At 37.3% G+C, this 9185-nt stretch overlaps 1 non-coding gene across 1 annotated transcript; it reads left to right on the top strand.

Annotated features, from left to right (window-relative positions):
* Positions 1–256: 256 nt before the first annotated feature.
* On the top strand, positions 257–423 carry LOC138932924 (U1 spliceosomal RNA). The gene has a single exon (XR_011446879.1). It is a non-coding gene; the product is annotated as a U1 spliceosomal RNA (small nuclear RNA).
* Positions 424–9185: the final 8762 nt, after the last annotated feature.

Raw genomic sequence — 9185 nt, 5'->3', positions numbered from 1 at the left:
GAATATTAACATTTCATAAAGCGACTAGTAAGTGAATGATGGATTTTTATTCGTGAAACGAGAAAGCAACAGAACATCACTTTTAGCGTTAGCCGCTCTATGAACGGAAGATAATATTGAAAAAAAGTTCTTCGACAATATTATAAGAAGAATTAATATTTTTTTAAGTAGCGCGAATTCTTCTTTTTATTGCATTTTAAAATTATCGCCTTAGCTAAAATTAGTTTTAAATACAATGAAGCTACGAGAGAAAAGCATACTTACCTGACGTAGAGGCTACCGTGATCAACAAGACGGTTCCTCCAGGGGGAGGCCTTATACCATTTCACTACGGTGTTGAGGCTGACCTCTGCGAATGTCCCTAATGCGGATATCTCGGACGTATAATTTTTGGTAATCGGGACTGCGTTCGCGCTCTCCCGTATAATATATTTACAAAAATTATATATAATTGTAATAAGTAAAAATCTATTTTCGACGGATTTATATATAAAATTTATATTATATGTATAATATTTTATATGTAATTCGAGAAATATAATTATATATAATTTTGGATATATCGTATATCATGATAAATATATATATATATATATATATATATATATATATATATCACGACACACATGGCATATTTTTTGAATTTTTATATATTTCTTCTATATATTATTAATATAATTATGAAGGATGGCTCTTTGGTGACATGAAGTAAATTAGCTATTTTACTCTTTCAAAGTTCACATAGCCGGTTATACTTCCAAAATATTACATAATCCAATGCCCGAGCACGAGAAGATAACGTCATCAAAAGTACAGGTCTTCAAGAAGTTTCGCACCCAAGTGGAAAGCGAGAGGGTGGGTATGTTTTACGCGGAACGCCCAAAATCTACTTTCCGGCACTTTCGACTTTCCACAAAATGTACAACACAAACTTATCCCCCGCTATATACCGCGAGACACGAAGCGAGATATGGATGACATTGCCTGCGCAATCTTGCGTCTTTCGTGTGCAGCGGAATGTAAACTTGAAAAATCGCATTTTGAAAAGGCGAACGCGAAGAGAGGAAGTTTTCCCCTTTTAAAAATACTTGAAACGCCGCTTACGCGTTCTCACACTTCGCAGATAATATTAATTACGACAATAAGCGTGTAAAGTTAATTTAATGCATTGCATCTATTAGTCAAAAAGTCGTCTAAATTATGCTGATTATTTTTTTTCTATCGCTTCTTCAGCAATGGTTGAAATTTTTTTAATTTATTACATTTATTAAACGCTCACTTTTTCTTCTGATAAATTTCTGATTCATTAGGGATTCTTGAAACGTATTGAATTTTTTATAAATCCGATGCTTTAGATGATATCGCGAAGAAGGCTTCGCTTAAATAGATACTTCGCATCGTCCGTATGTCCCGCGTTCACGCATTAAATTCTCTCGATCCGTCGAGCAGAATCATCCGATAGGCATTGAAGCGTGTAACGTTTGACTTTACTACGTTCGCGTGTTTTCGCGAAAATATAAAGATTCGTCATTTTTATGCATTGCATCCCACGAATTAAAACATCAATGCCGAACGGAAAAGCGAAACATTAGAAGCAACACGCTATCTATCTTTGTAAAAACGTACATTGATTACATTAGAGTATAGATAGTTTATTTCTAGTTTAGATGACCCCTTCTCTCATTTTGCCGCTATCGTCAAAGTTCGATATAAATCCTGTCGTATGTTGTTGTTTCACAAGTATCATTCATTAATATTAAATGAAAATATGATAAATACGTATTTGTAAGTTAACGCAATGCGCTGGCGTTTGCCTTATCGTGATTAAAAACATGCGGCTTTGACTTTGCTTGTTGCTTTGTTCTGGTTGCGTTGATGCAAGACAGTTACATCGCCAGAGTTTGGTACTCGCAAGTTCGCGTGTTGCGATATACGCGTAAGTTTATTCGCGAACGACATAGTGAGATTGCAGTAAGCTTCGTAAGAACCGTGCTCAACGGCATCGCACCGACGTTACGACGCTAATCTCCGCGCGAGAAACGACATTTTACACCTTTCCCACCTGTGGGAGAGAACGGACGAGTCATAAAGATTTTTTGCTATAAATATCGCGCGAGCGGAGGTGATTGACCTCACCTCTTCCGTTGTTGCGTTCTATTTTTAATTCACGCACAAGCATCCCCTATGCATCACGCTCCATGTTGAGATCTCCGTTGTTATTGTGACATTAGAGTTTTTTAACGTCAACAGCAGCGTCAATTCCGCGAACGATTATTATTCTCGATTCTATGAAATGATTAAGATCTCGCGCGCGATGCAAATTATTTTTATGATTACGTCCGATCAAGCGAGATAGTGCTCTTGTAACATCGCGCGAAGCGTATGCTCTTTATCTGAAAGCAAAGGATCATCTTCCTATGTTTTTATTATTCCCAATATTTTCAAGAAATCATATTTTCCTCACGTTTGCAAAAAAAGAAAAAAAAAATATATATATATATATATAATTTTGTGAAACTAAAAGTAAGCAAACAAAAGGATGCTAAAAACATTTTAGCGAAATTAATCGCATATTTCAAGACATCGCGGCGAGTCACGGAGATTCGCGGATTTCGTCGATAATATTTACGCTGCGCCGACTCGTTGCTTATTTACACGTTTGCCCGCATAATTGATAACATTTATAAACTACGGATCTCCGCATAAAATATATCGCACGCGCGGTTGAACTGCCGGGGTTACGTTAAGTATTAATTAACGAGAGACTATGCAAAACTTGCCACATCGTTTGCCATCGGTCGCGCCGTTGGAAAATGAGATTCTAACGCGATCATTATGCGAAAGGAAAACACAGCACGCCCGTTTTAGCTTCGCGTTCCCCTTTCTTTGTATTATCAGCGGAATATCAAATTTACAACAACTTAAATATTGTAATAAGCGGAAACAAAGGCGCGCGTTAGAGCCAGCTAGCGAAGCAATTTTCGTACATGTTCCGCGCAGACTGCTTTCCATATAGAAACGCCGTTCTCGTATGCCGGCAAAGTTTCGATTTCTCCTTATAGTGCAACTTGCAACCCCTTTCCTTCCTCCCCATCGATGATCGCCTCCCCCTTCTCTCTTCCAAACTCGAGCTTGGATCGAGAACACTAAGAGTAGCCAGCAGGAGTTGTAACGGCGAGGACTTAGAAGCTGTACGAGTGCGGAAGAAGACGGTAAAAGGAAAAGGGAGAACATGAAAGAGAGGGAGACAAGAAACTGTGTCGGAAATAGAGAAGACAAGACGAGCTTGCTATAGGAGTTGTATAGCAGGAGTAAGCAAAGATTATAGGAATTGTCATGAACGTAGAGAGCTCGCGACTTTTTGTCGATATCGCAGGACGCTGGAGACAGGAAATATACCATAAATTTTTAAATAACGATTTCTTTAAATATTAAGCTGATTGCTAAGTTGTATTAAAAGTTTGTTCAACTGTAGGATTGTACGTTTGTTTCTTGAAATTTTTAGTTCTTTAGAAATATTAGCTAAAATTATTTAAAATTATATTAAATTAAAAGAAAGGAATCTACAAAAATTCAAATATTTATTTCCGTCGATCTATAGTCGAGAGTTTGATTAAATCTTCGAAGTGATAAACGAAGGAAACGGGAAATCAAGAGAGACGAAAAGCAAAAAGAATGCGATAGCCTCCGCCGTCAAGTTACAAAATAAACACACCGCAGGGTATGTTAGAAGCGAATATCGAGAAAAGTAGGAAGTTGGAGCAGCGATTTCGTCATCGGTACACTTGGCAATACTACGTTCCTTGTAACGGGTATCTGAGTAATGGCGACGTTGGTTGCTCCGTTCGCCTCTTTGGCGACAGCGAAAGTATACGTCAAGTATGCGAAACTTCTTCGTGGTTGTGAACTTACTCAGCGATAGAATCGGACGACTGAATGCTCAAAATAAAAGCGCGTTAAGGCGACATATTCGAGGATCCCGATATCTCTAAATTTGCATTGAAAATGATTTATATCGCAATATTTTATTTTAAGAGAGTTAAAAATTAATATTTTTAATATTAATAAATTTTTTTAATTTTTAAACTTTTTTCATCTATTTATTGAAAAATACTAAAGAATATTATTTTTTTGCAGAAGACAATTTTTCTCTCTCCGCGAATTACGATCATGTCATGTGTTTAAAAGACACAATACATTTTCATTGAATTGAATTGCAATTAATTGTGAAAAGAGAGAGATAAAGAAATATATTTCAAAGGTTCAATACATTTTTTGAATTTAATTTAAATTTATTTAAAGCGCTTTACTTTGTGCGCATGTTATAATTTTAATTGCAAAAGATAATGGCTTTTATTGTGTTATGTTATATGTGTTGCAAACATATGCCGACGATATTAAATATCGTATAATATCGTTATTTATAGTGGTCATACAAAGGATCGTTTACTTAATTGACCATGTTGAATTTTATGAATTGCGCTATAATTGCGTTCACGCGGTACGTTTAAATAGGACGCCGTCTCTTTTCTTACGACAAGCTCGCGTGTCTATACGACGCTTCGCGTGTTACGAAAAACACACGCGAAATCACGATTGTCGTTATTGATGAGAATTATTAAGAAACTTGCTTTCGAGTTCTATCAACGTACTTCTCAAATTAATACCATTAATGAGTTCTCATAAAACTAACAACACACATATTATATCTTGCTTCAAAAATAACTCCTTGCAAACTCTATTGAATATTGAACTAAACGGGGGATATTCGAATGAAACGGAATTAATAATTACGATAAAATTATAATTGATTGATGTTATTACCGAAAAATTTTGATTATATTTATTTTTTAAATACTTTTAAGGATATAGTGTCTTTTCTCAATTATATCGCAGAATATTTGCATTTTCTTCCCGCTTTTCAGATTTGTGAACAATGATAAAAAAATCATGTGCCGTGAGTGTAATATCGCACTCGAAGCTCTCCAATCGTAACTCGCTTGTCGGAGGCTCTCTCGAGCCTTGTAATTTGCCGGATATATCGTATCTTTCCCGGAGAATTGCCGCTTGTTTAGTTTGTTTTCTCCCTCGAGCGTCCACTCTGGCGTTCATTGCCTACGTAGTAATTATCCTTTCGAGGTATCTTCAATTATTGTACAACTTGCGATCCCTTCCAAGGCTCTATCCACTTTACCTTGCGAATAATTTACCCACGGAAGGACTCCCCTGATTTCGCTCCTTTCGATCCTTTAATTATTGTTCGTCATCAAAACTTTTGGTCATACTGTCGAGCAGTGCTAAGTTTGCTTTTTTCGGCTTTTCAATATATTTATTTCTTATTAATATTTATATTTTTCTTCTCTCTATTCTAATACATTCAAATCCGTTTTTATTTTATATTTGTCAAAATATTGACAAGAATTGACACAGAATTTTTATTTGTTTCATAATGCAGGACCTCCTCGCGGGAGGGTTTTCTCCTGATTTTCAAGAACCCTCGCTCGTTCCTGCTACCTTTGTGCAGTCACTTTATAATTGTCCATCGGGGTCTTCCTCATTTCGCGATCTCGTCGAAAGCTCTCGACCGACCATCGGCCGACGTAACGAGCTCGCCAATGTGCACCGGCATCGTTCAGCCCTCCTCCATCTACGATCGCCGAACGATCACGTCGAGGTATGTACCAAATACAATAGTCCATCCACGTGCTTCCACGAGCAAAGAGCGTTCCATCGAGCGTCCATGATACGCGAGTGCGTCAACATTCGTTATCGGCTCGCCTTCTTCGTTCTCGTTTTCGATCGCTCGCGATGCTTTTTGCGCACATCGGCTACACGGATAATTGCAGGGCCTGCCGACCATCCTTCGGTTGCTCCCTTCCCCTTTGAAACGGGGACGTTGGATTTTTATCAGTAACGTATCTTTACCCGAGAGACACGACGTGGATTCCACTCGCCCCGTCTCGCTCGCTCCCCGAACGTTTAATTAATCCCGGTTTATCTTTGAACTCTGGACGCGAGCCGCGAACCGGAGTACGTTCAATTAATGATTTTTGATATAAGCTCTCGGCCGTGCCGCGACCGCAGACGACAGTGCATTATATTGTCGGTGCGGCGGGTGTGCACGGCCCCGATTAATTCGATTGCACCGCGTTCGCGCCGCGAATTTCAAAGCGCCTGTCGCTCTTTCGCGAATGCGTGATAAAAAGCGCGGATCGGGGGAGTTATGAACTCCCTTTTCGGTCTCTCTGATTTTTAGTTTCGTTAGATGCGAGCTGAACTTCTCATACAGATTCGAGCGTAATCAGGGAGAGAAAAATCCAGACCTCTCGTATTTGAAATATTTTTTGAATATAAGGCTATTTTTTTTATTTCGCGCCCGAAAGAGAATATAGTCTATTACATATAAAATAAGAATGGGAAAATTCTTCTCGTCGGATGTTTCTTTACGCGCTATGGAACCAACGGGCTAGATTTAATAAAACTCGTAGTCGACTCTTTGTAATTCGGAATTAATGCGGTGACATTCGAGAGCCTGCTATTACATAACTTTTGCGACGAATCCGTTACGCGATGCGGTGGAGTGCATGAATAATTCAATCCTTTTACAAATCGCTTCTTATTCGTAGAATTTTGCTATCGATTTTATTACACCATGAGTCGCGAGAACCATGTCGTATTCGTTAAATTACATTCGATTATTTCTTTCAAGTATGCAAAAATTATTGAATGGAATAGATACAGTGATAACTAATTTTGTATTAAATAAAAACTGTAGTATCCTATTTTTATTTTTGAAAAACATTATATTATATACTATAGAAATTTATAGCACAATCAATTATCTTTTTTTTTTTTTCGAAGCAATGTTTATTATATCATTTCATATAATTACATTTTTTAAAATAATCATAAATAAGGATCAATTTAATATATATCAACCATTGGTCATCCGTAATTTTTCATCTACGCAAAAATGCACTTACCACTAAGTGTACAAAAATCGTAAAGAGTATCACGCTCCGTTGAAGTAACATTTTTACGCCGATCTCTTTCGCGCTCGATAAACAGTGTTAATTTATTTGAACGAGACAGGAAAGGATTACGATCGATCGCGAAGGGACACGTGCGGTAGGGCGAAACGCGAGCGTAACTTTTGTTAAGTGGATGCTGCGCAGCCGGCTCCAATTCTTTTTTTCTCACACGAGACCCTTGTCTCGTCGTCGCTTATTTACGGTTGCGGCGGTCATTCTCGGTCGTATACGAAATTACGAGGGTCACGCTCGGCCGTCGCCACGGTATCGTAAATAAATTCGTTTTCGAAGATCGTCACGAGACACGTGAAAGCACTTCCAGCCCGGAAGTGCGACTCGCGCCACTTAATTTCCCGTTCTACGCGACGCTTTTATTCTAATAAGATTGGGCCGGTAGCAGGGAAAAGTAGCGAGCTCCCACAAACGCATTTAAACCTTTCTCTCGTCTATTTCTGAGCTACTTATGTTTGCACTCTGGAATAATTAGTTTAGAATTAGTCTGAAGCTTGTTTGGAAATTTAAATCATTAAAATACGTTCTTACAATTTGATTAATAAAAATATTCTTTGTGTATGTGATAACAATAACGTGTAAAACAAATTTTTGTTTATCTAGAAAGTATCGATGAGTAACGGTTATTCATCAAACCTTCTTCAAGAGGGAAATCGATTTTCAATATTTTAATAACGCATCCAAGAGAAAACTGTTAAAATGTTTTATGATATATCGAGAGAGATGAAGAGAAGAGATAGATATATAATATTATTATGGGGAGATTTTTAATCTCCGATGCGAGACATACCAGAATTATTCGCTGTACATTATCGCGACAATCCATGATTACGTCTGGCCCGTAGGACGAGAAAAACGCGCGGCACTGTGAAAGAGATTTATTATGCGATGTCCGGTACCGCGGCGTAGTTTTTTTCACAGCGTGGACCCCAATGAGAGTAAAATCTCTTTGGCATTTCTGACATCTCTTCGCTTTCCGACATTCATTCGCGTTATCCGCGACACGCAAAATTAGATGTTTTTTTCGTAAAAAGCGCTTCTTTAAACTTGTTTGCTTAAACTAAAATTTACTTTTTTTAGTGCCCCAGCTTTATCGAGATATTAAGTTATCAAGATGTTTAACTTTGACAACTAACGAATGTTTCTTAAAATTAAAATAAGAATTCTAGAAAATGTTTTCTTTAGAATTAATTATAAACTTATTTGTGTAAATTTGAATGTTATAAGTAATTGGAAAAAGGTATTAAATGTTTACTATGAAAAAATTGACTCAAAAAATTCCATCCTTAAAACAAATATCGTTAATTCTAAGGATCCGATATATGTATACATAAAAACATATCGCATTTTAATGATGTTTGAAAATTTTCTACAACGACATTTACAACGTTGTTGCAACCAACATTATAATTGTTAATCGCGAGCTCGAATTCGCATTGGCGGCGGAGCAAAGTTAGTTCGTTATTGCTTGTTCGAAAATCTCCATTTCCTTGCAACTCGTTCGACGATTGTTTCGCCGTTTAAAGACGAGCACTTCCAGCCCTCTTAAAACCATCCGTTTGTCTTGCTGAACTTTGGCGCGACAGCTGGTTCCTCGCGGGTCAGCGAATGACGGAAGTATCTTCATGGCGAGCGAGGAGATATCCGCGTCGAATTTCGTTGTGTGATACTCGCAATAAGCATCTGCCGCGTCAAATTCGCATTGAACTTTATGCGACTTTCCATTTGTGAAATTCGACGAGCAACTTTGTTCGTCTACGAAAAATCTACGAAAACTCGGTAGGAGATTCTTCACGTGAAAAACGGCGGGGTCTAACAGTAACATTGTGAAAGATAAACTTATTTAAACGCTGAATATCTACGTGAGATTTGAAAAATAATATCCGTCCGCTCTTGGTATAAAGAATTGTTCTTTAACGGTCATTATGGTGTCGTAAATAAGTTTCGCAATGAAACAGGTGTAAAAAAATTATTTTTATTTTATTTTGTAATACTCATTGAATTAAAAATTCTGGTATTTTGTAGAAAATGTATTTTTAACAGAATTATATTGAGACTTTATAAAAATATTTGAATTATAAATATATATAATTTAATCAAATCAACGCGCTATCTGCATGCCGATGATGAAGGATCAACGCT

Source organism: Polyergus mexicanus, unplaced genomic scaffold (genome assembly GCF_030449975.1).
Source record: "Polyergus mexicanus isolate NDT 795.1 unplaced genomic scaffold, iyPolMexi1.0 SCAF_4, whole genome shotgun sequence".
In the NCBI taxonomy this organism is placed as follows: Eukaryota; Metazoa; Arthropoda; class Insecta; order Hymenoptera; family Formicidae; genus Polyergus; species Polyergus mexicanus.
The sequence above is the reverse complement of the archived record's forward strand: the minus strand, read 5'-3'. Positions and strand labels throughout refer to the sequence as shown.